Source organism: Lactuca sativa, chromosome 9 (assembly GCF_002870075.4).
Source record: "Lactuca sativa cultivar Salinas chromosome 9, Lsat_Salinas_v11, whole genome shotgun sequence".
Lineage (NCBI taxonomy): Eukaryota > Viridiplantae > Streptophyta > Magnoliopsida > Asterales > Asteraceae > Lactuca > Lactuca sativa.
In genome coordinates this window covers 101,380,369-101,388,464 of record NC_056631.2, presented here as the reverse complement: position 1 = coordinate 101,388,464, position 8,096 = coordinate 101,380,369, and positions in this window count along the sequence as shown.

The following is an 8,096-nucleotide window of genomic DNA, read 5'->3' as shown; positions in this document are numbered from 1 at the left end:
TCTCTATAATCTCATATTAAAATCAATAAAAAGAAACAAGACATGTGATTATTATCACCTCCCAAGGTTTTATGTCAAAGACCCTATAAAGGTTTAAGGGCTTTCCTTGTAACACATTTGTCTCATTTTGATCACTATTCTACACTTGTATTACACTAACATCGTAGTCTCTCATATAATTTGGTTGAATTACACTTGATCAATTTTTAACCAAAACAATTTGGCACCTACCGTGGGGTCATGGTGTTCACAATCGTTCGAGAATCATGTCTACCCAACTATTAGGGCCAGGATCCCAAAATTACATTTAGGATCCTTAATATTTCCATTACCTCAGGATCGTTAAACCTACTTCAGAATCCTGATTATTATCATGTATTTTCCTTACATCTATAATGATTATACTATTCTTTATCTTTCTCACATGTGCAAAAATAGTCAACTAAAGACTTATTCTCAACAAAGAACCATATTGACCAGGCAAAAGTCTCGAAATACTAAGTCAAATAACGTTTATAGTCTGATCTCGGAGAATCCTAAAAATATTGGACTTCTTGTTATTCGCATTAGACTATAAATGACACATGTATTCATCAGACTACACACACGTTGCTCATGTACGATACTTGTACTTACATTGTAACATCCCATTTTAAAGAGATTAATTAGATAATAAATCAGGAACCCCGAGATGTAATTATTATTATTATTTTATATTATTTGAGCCTAAAATGGAATAATAATTAATAAAGTGTTGGTTTCGGGAAGCCAAATGACAAGAATTGAGTCTTTAGGGGTTAAAGTGTAAGTTCAAGATTTATTTTGTAAGGATTTCTGAAGACAGGGATTGTTTTGTAAATATGGGGCTTAATATGAAAGGTTTCTGAATGACTGGGGCTAAAAGAGTAAATTATGTACCTAAGCTGAAAATAATTTGTCATGGAGGAATCAATTGGTAAACTTGGGATTTATATTGAAAGAAAATAAGGAAGGAGGGACTAAGATTGTCATTATGGACCAAAGTTTAGATGTAGCGGGTATATAGTCTTCCACCTTTGTAACCCTAACCCTAAAGGATTGATACAACCGTCACCCTCCCTCTTCATCTCCTGTTTGCGCCCGCCACCTCCAACATCCTCGTCGTCACTTCACACACCAAATCGTCATCGCTACGCCACCGCCCCTAAGACGAAGACTACCCTTGGGAGCCGTGGCAGTTGACGGTCGGGTGAGGCCAACCTTGGGGCGCCCTTGCTGCCGTTCGCTGCTGTATCACCCACGGATGAAGCCAACCTCACACATCTCTTCCGCCGGCGAAGAACGAAGACCCACCGTCAGCATGGGTTGCTGTTGCAGTCGCTCGTGAAGAGCTCATTTCAACCGTCGCCGCTGCTGAGGTCGTGAAGCTGTGAAACACCGCACTTTTCTCAACCGGTGAAGTGAGCACCTAGGTTGAAGTCGCGCCTGTCGGGAGTTTTGAAGTCGAGACCGGAGCTATGTCACCGATAGCCGTCGCCGCTAGGTGGGTGGCTGGAATCCTTTGCATAATCTAGTGTGTTGTGGGTGCTGTTTGATGGTCGAAAAACGGAGAGAAACCCACCATGGCCGCCAGCCATGGTGGCTGCCACCCTCTACCACAACCTGCCGCCACGGTGCGACTGTGTGTGTGTAATTAGTGTGTGTGTTAGTTGTATGTGTGTGTGTGTGCGGTTTGGTTATTTTGTTGTAATTGTAATTGTATCGGATCAATGAAAGAAAAGTATAAACTACCACCGTAGGGTGGTGGTTGCTGCCTCCTGCCACCACCGGCCGCCGTGTCGGGTGGCGGTGTGCTTTGATTTCGTTTGGACCTTGTTTGGGGTTGTTTGGACAAAGTGGAATCAATGAAACCCTAATGGGCCCAAAGAAACCCTAGTGGGCCTAATGAGGCCCAAAGTGACCTAAAAGCCCAACCAATTGATTAATGGGTCAAGTTTGGATAGGAAACCTTAATTTGGGTTGGAAAACCCTAATGACATAAAACCCTAATTTTTGAGAATTAATCAGGACACACACGAGATTATTTAATAAATTGGAATATTAAATAATAATCATTGACAATTAACCTAAGTCAATATTAGACTTAATGTATTAAGCCCGATCACATTATATGGCGTATTTAGTAAAGTGAGGGACTTAATGGATTAAGTCCTTAATGGGTTAAGTAAGAAACACTTAACCCTAATTGTCATTTTATGTGAAACCCTAATTTCACATAGGCCTTGAATTGGGCCTTCCTATTGGGCTTTGGCGATTGGACTATTGATGAGCTATCCAAGCATAAGTTAATGAACTAAAGTATTTAGATGGGCTTTAGGATAAGGCCCATGTGAGGACTGGGGCCCAATTTGGAAAATTGGGCCATAGATGGGCCTTAGTTTGGGCCTTTATGATTATGTGATATTGGGCCATGGAAATGGGATTAGAATAATTGGATGGGCCTTAAAGAAAGACCATGTAAAGGTCTGGGCCCAATTTGGAAAGTTGGGCCATATGTTGGGCTTTGGCCATTATTGACTTTTGGGCTTTTATAGTGTGAGTTGAACCTTGGGCTTGTAACCCAATTATTAATTGGGTATTGTTTGATGTTGACAGTGTGGGAATCTGTCAACCAGCAGCTGGAGTTGTATCTGCGGGACTTCAGCAGTGCCAGGTGAATTATCCTCACTATACTAAGGGGTCTAAGGCACCAAGGCTGGCCCAATGGATTTGATATCCTAGTAATTATTAATATTTTGAGTTGAGTTAGTAATTTATGCCAGTTGATATGCTAGTCAGGTAGATCTGTAGGAATGCCTGTGATATTGATTGATTACCTGTATGTGCATTTATCTGTTACATGTCGACATGTTGTGTGGGGTGGGTTGAGGTTGTACTGCTCCGTGCGGTAGCCAACAAACCCGAGGGTATTCCAGATATGAGCTGAGGGCCCGGTAGGCATTCCAGACTCATACTGAGGACTCGGGAGCATTCCAGATACGAGCTGAGGTCCCGGTAGGCATTCCAGACTCGTACTGAGGGCTTGATGGCATTCCAGATACGAGCTGAGGGCCCGGTAAGCATTCCAGACTCATACTGAGGGCCTGGGGGTAGTCCAGCTTGTAAAGCTGGGGACCCAGTGTAGGCTGTTCTGTTTGGATTGATATGATATGTTAATGTTGACATTATTATGTGGACTGTATGTGTATCGGTATTTTGGGGGTAACTCACTAAGCTTTCGGGCTTACAGTTTCAGTTTATTGTTTTAGGTGCATCAGGGTATCGAGGCAGGGCTAAGGCGTGATCGTACAACTCCTCACTTATTATGACTATGTTTCTGGGATACTATGATATTAAATTATTTTGAAAACATTTTGTAATGACAAATGGGTTTTTAATTGTTTAAAAAGTTTTAAATTGGCTTGAATTTTACGGGTGTTACAAGTTGGTATCAGAGCCTTGGTTTGAGTGAATTGGAGGAACACTCGTGTGAATCCAGTCTCAAATCAAGGGATTTTCTAAAATGGTTTTTAAAATGATTTTTAAAATAAGAAAAGGAGGATGCAGGGTGTACGATCAGCCGGAGCCAGTACGTACACCCCAAAATACCATACAGTTATTGATATTGCGATATGTTAGAATAGCATGCTAGTACTAGGCTAGGGATCTTTAGGGAATGCATGACAGAATTGCCTGATTACATGATGCCTTCTAGCCTAGGATTTCCTTTATATGAGATTGACATCATTACTGTAGTTGCTTAGTGTATACATCACGATTATACATAATTAAGATCTTATAGTCGGAGAATATTTGATTTGGCCTTATGTTCTGTTCTTGTTTGATTGGGAGCTTAGGGTAGGATTGGATATTCGAAAGTCTATAGGGTCCAACGTTATGTATGGCTAGCATACACTAGTGCTGCAGGGTTGGTGGAAGTTTCATGGATGGATGGGTTGTTTGAGGCCGGTAGGCCAGTTATGAGACACTTAGCATCCCTCTAGGAGTGAGGATTGAGCGCTAGCCATGTTATGTATTCAGTTAGGGTGTTGTGGTGATACTTGAGACAAATATGGGTAGGTGTGGAAGGTAGTATGGGCCCGTACTACTGAAAGCACAAGACTCATTCGCGTATCAAGGAAGTCACAACCCCTAGGGTTGGGTAGGGAGTTGATTCCCTGTCTCTATATGGGCTATCAGTGATCCTTTTCGTGTTTTACCAGAATGGTGGTTACGAGACGTCTTGAGATCAAATCCAGGTTAGGATTGGGAGCTGGCAGCCAGGATAGGCCAACATTGTCAGAGGACCATGTTAGTGAGATCATCCAGGAGGAGGTGATCGAGTTTGTCGGCAGACAGTTTTCGGGGAGGTTTCGGTCTATTAAGACCGCCATGGTTGAGTATTTCGACGAGCGCTATGCAATAATTGTCGAGACGGTTGCCGCGACAGCTATATCAGCTGTAACGATGGCAAGGGGAAGAGCTGGTCGAGCTTTTCAGTATCGGGACTTGTTACTGGGACATATTCTGACGAGCAGAGGGCTGCAGTTACTTGGGATCAGGGAGATGTTATGTACTTGTTACATTCAATGAGTTAAGCGGGAGAGTTTAGCACATACGTTTCTAGATTTGAGGCTTCGGGGGTTTTGGATCGAGGCCGCAATGTGAGTCACGGGGACTCCGGAAAGGAGTAATGATTATGTTCAGCTGGAGTTATGCAGTTGAAATTAGAATGGTTAATTGATAGGATTGTAATGTTGTTTTCTGGGGCAAGGAATGTGCCCTTTCAGTTTACAAGCTCGAAGGACTGAGCAGGCTTGTGACCCCAGGATCAGGTTGTATTTCCGGCTCGGGACCATTTAGTCATCGGGATTGTCGACAGTAGTTCAGTGCTGGTGAGCGTAGGTGGGTCGATATGGCATAAGTATTTTGTGAGGATCGGTTCGGATTTGATCTCTTGTATCAGGTGGTAAGGATTGATTGTACGATCTATTGCACTTTTGGGATTGTAGACTATGTCTTGGGAGTGGTTGTAGCCTGGTTTAGGGCTAAGGTTGTTTTAGCTGCTACAACTCAGATGTGGATGGTTGAGCTGGTGAGTGAGTCAGGGTGTGAGACCCTGAATGATATGATTTCTAGAGCCGAGAGCGGGAGATTGTTGGAGCACTTTGAGGAGAAGGGTATTATATGGGAGGTCTGCGGGCGGGGTCCCACATGATGGTTATTCAACATTGTCAGGATTCAGTAGTTCAATAACCGTTATTGGTTGACGAGGGAAAGGGAAGTAGCTCGTTGCCGAGATGTTAGTTGGAGCATCTATCTTTTGGACTTCAAGATTTGAGTGTGGGATCATGCAAGTATTAGGGATTGTCGGTTTCACTGGGTTTCATGAAGTGTTCATCTAGTTATTAGAAGCATGTGATCATTTGGGATTGGCTCTAAATGGAGCACTAGTTGGTAAGAGTTGGTTATTATCGAATCGATCTTTGGAAAAGGAGAAAGATTGGGAATTCTTCAATATTCATGTATTGTGAAGACTTAGTCGAATCTAAGTGGGGCAGAATCATCCCGGAATGCAGAAGCAGAATCGGTTTTGAAACTGGGATAAGTTATATATCGTTTTCGGGAAGGAAGACAACCCAAGTGTCTGCTTGGTTTGAGAGTTATGTGATTTGGGAGTTCGGTAAAACACCCCAGCATGGGAATCGTGTCCTCTCGGTGCTTGATAGCAGAATTTGGGAAATCAGGTTGAGATTCTAGCCATGATTTTAGTTCAGTGGTGTGTTAGGTCGAGTGCATGTTCGACCCAGTTTGGAAAGTGTTGTAAGACTACGGGGGTAGCTATAGCATTCACTAGCGGCCAGTTAGTGCTAGAGTGTTGTAAGTCTGTGGGTGTAGCCGCAACATTCACTAGGTGGGTAGATAGCGTGAGTGCGCTGTTAGGACGCGGAAAGAACAGTAGTACCCACCAGTTTGGGTGAAGCAGTGAGGATATGGAAGCCCACTGATTGAATTTCGGAATTTCCCAGACGAATTAGATTTGGTTAAGCCAACGATAAGGTTGTAGGAACGCCACTATAGCTATGAGAGCAAGAAAACAGTGGAAATGCTTAAGGTCGTTTGTGATATAAGTCTACCGTTGGATATGTAGCAATCACTTTTGGCCTTGGAGTTGGTAATGTCAGAATTTGATGCGTGGGCCCGATCAGTTAGATCAAAAGGTTATTAGAGCCTCAGTGACATGATAACTAGTGGTAACTAGTTCCAGAGACGGATTTCGTTCTGAAGTCGTATGAGACGACTAGGTGGGAGCCCTTTTAGCTCAGCGACCAGGCCGAAATCCGCTATTTCAGATGATTGGCGAACAAGATGAGACTAGGCAAGTCTCGATAGATTTTGGAAGGCAGCCATGTGGCAGCATACTGCTTCAGGCAGGTTAGTGTATAGACAGTTCCCGTGATTAGGGCGGTATTGATGCATGGGGTCTTCAGGTGTATATGAGGTATATATAGATGTTGGAACCCTGTGAGGGTTAGATGCGGTTGTGTCACACCCCCGAACCAGACGGCGGAAACGTCCGGGGGCTGTCGTGACTCAGTTGTATACCATGACATTGAATATATATGAAACATAACAACATTCGTCACCATTCATCAATACAGTACAACCAGTAGCGTTTACATGAAATACATTGGTTAAACATTACATTCCCAAAAATTAATTTGTTCAATTCATACAAAAATAAACTGCAACCGTCACTGAATATGATTTCCCTTGTTTCACTGGTTCCCTGAGAATACAAGTATTTTGAAAAACGTCAACATATGAAATGTTGGTGAGTTCATAAGTAATGTTTGAAATCCAATGTTTGTATTGTTTGAAAACCACCAGAAAATCCGATATTTTCTGAAATGAAAAACTTTCGAAAATGTTTGTGAAGATCCATAGGTATGCCTGTTTGTTTCTATACTTGTGAAAATTGTTTATTAAAAATTATATGCGTTTCGAATCCGATATGTTTGAAAAACCTAGGAAAACCCGATGTTTCCCTAATCCTTTGAAAAACCGTTAAGTTGCGTTGAAACCATTACAAAGATAGGAGTGTCATTCCCAGGCGACGTTGGATTATTTTTGAGCATGATTATTTACTACGAACCCGCATTACACAAACGCCCAGTTCATAGCCATACTAACGATCCCGAAGGCGTCGTTCGTACAAATCACGTTATCCAGCCGCCCTGACTATGTGTCGTCCCACATCTGAAGAGTAAGAGGACACGAAGGCCTCGATGACTCTATTAATCGGTTGGGGATAATATGCGTGCGAGGGGTCCCCGACCCGCCTCGTAAAATATGCAGACTTTTCTAGCAATACCAAGGACCCTTGGGGACCAGTGGTATACAAGCCATTGAAATTCCCTCTACGTTGTGCCGAGTCGGTGAAACTCAACACTTCGTAGAAAATATGCGTCTTCGGGCCTTAAGATCAGGTCATTGGGCTAGCTAGGCCCAACAAGCAAGATTTTACACTTTTGGGGCCCGAAGATGGTGCGCAGACGTCTGTGCACACTCGTATGTAAGCTAAGTTCCCAAACGTTATTTATATGAACCGTAGTGTCGTAGAGTTAGTAGTTGTAGATTTCTATTGGCTCGAGACCGAGCCAATTCGTTTAACAACGACTTTTGGTATTGTAATGTGTTGTATTTCGTCGATAGTCGCGGTGCCATTATTTAATCAAATTGTGTATATTGAATTAGCCTTGAAATATTTCTGTTTTCAGCCCCTCATTATTTGTAAAATTTACATTTTCACCCCTTTTATTTAATATTTCCCGGTTTGGTCCTTAAATTAATTTTTTTGACATTTTAACACCAAAAATTATTGAAATTAATATTTTTCAGCATATTTTTCATAGAAAACAGTTTAAGTCCCTGAAAATGCAGTTTTCTCGGTTTTAATCCCTTCTTTTCGCAACTTTGACAATTTTGGCCCAAATTGGAAAATTTTTGCAACTTTGGTCCTTTTTAAATTTAAAAAGCATTTTAAACCTTTGAAAAGGATTTGGAACACTTATAGT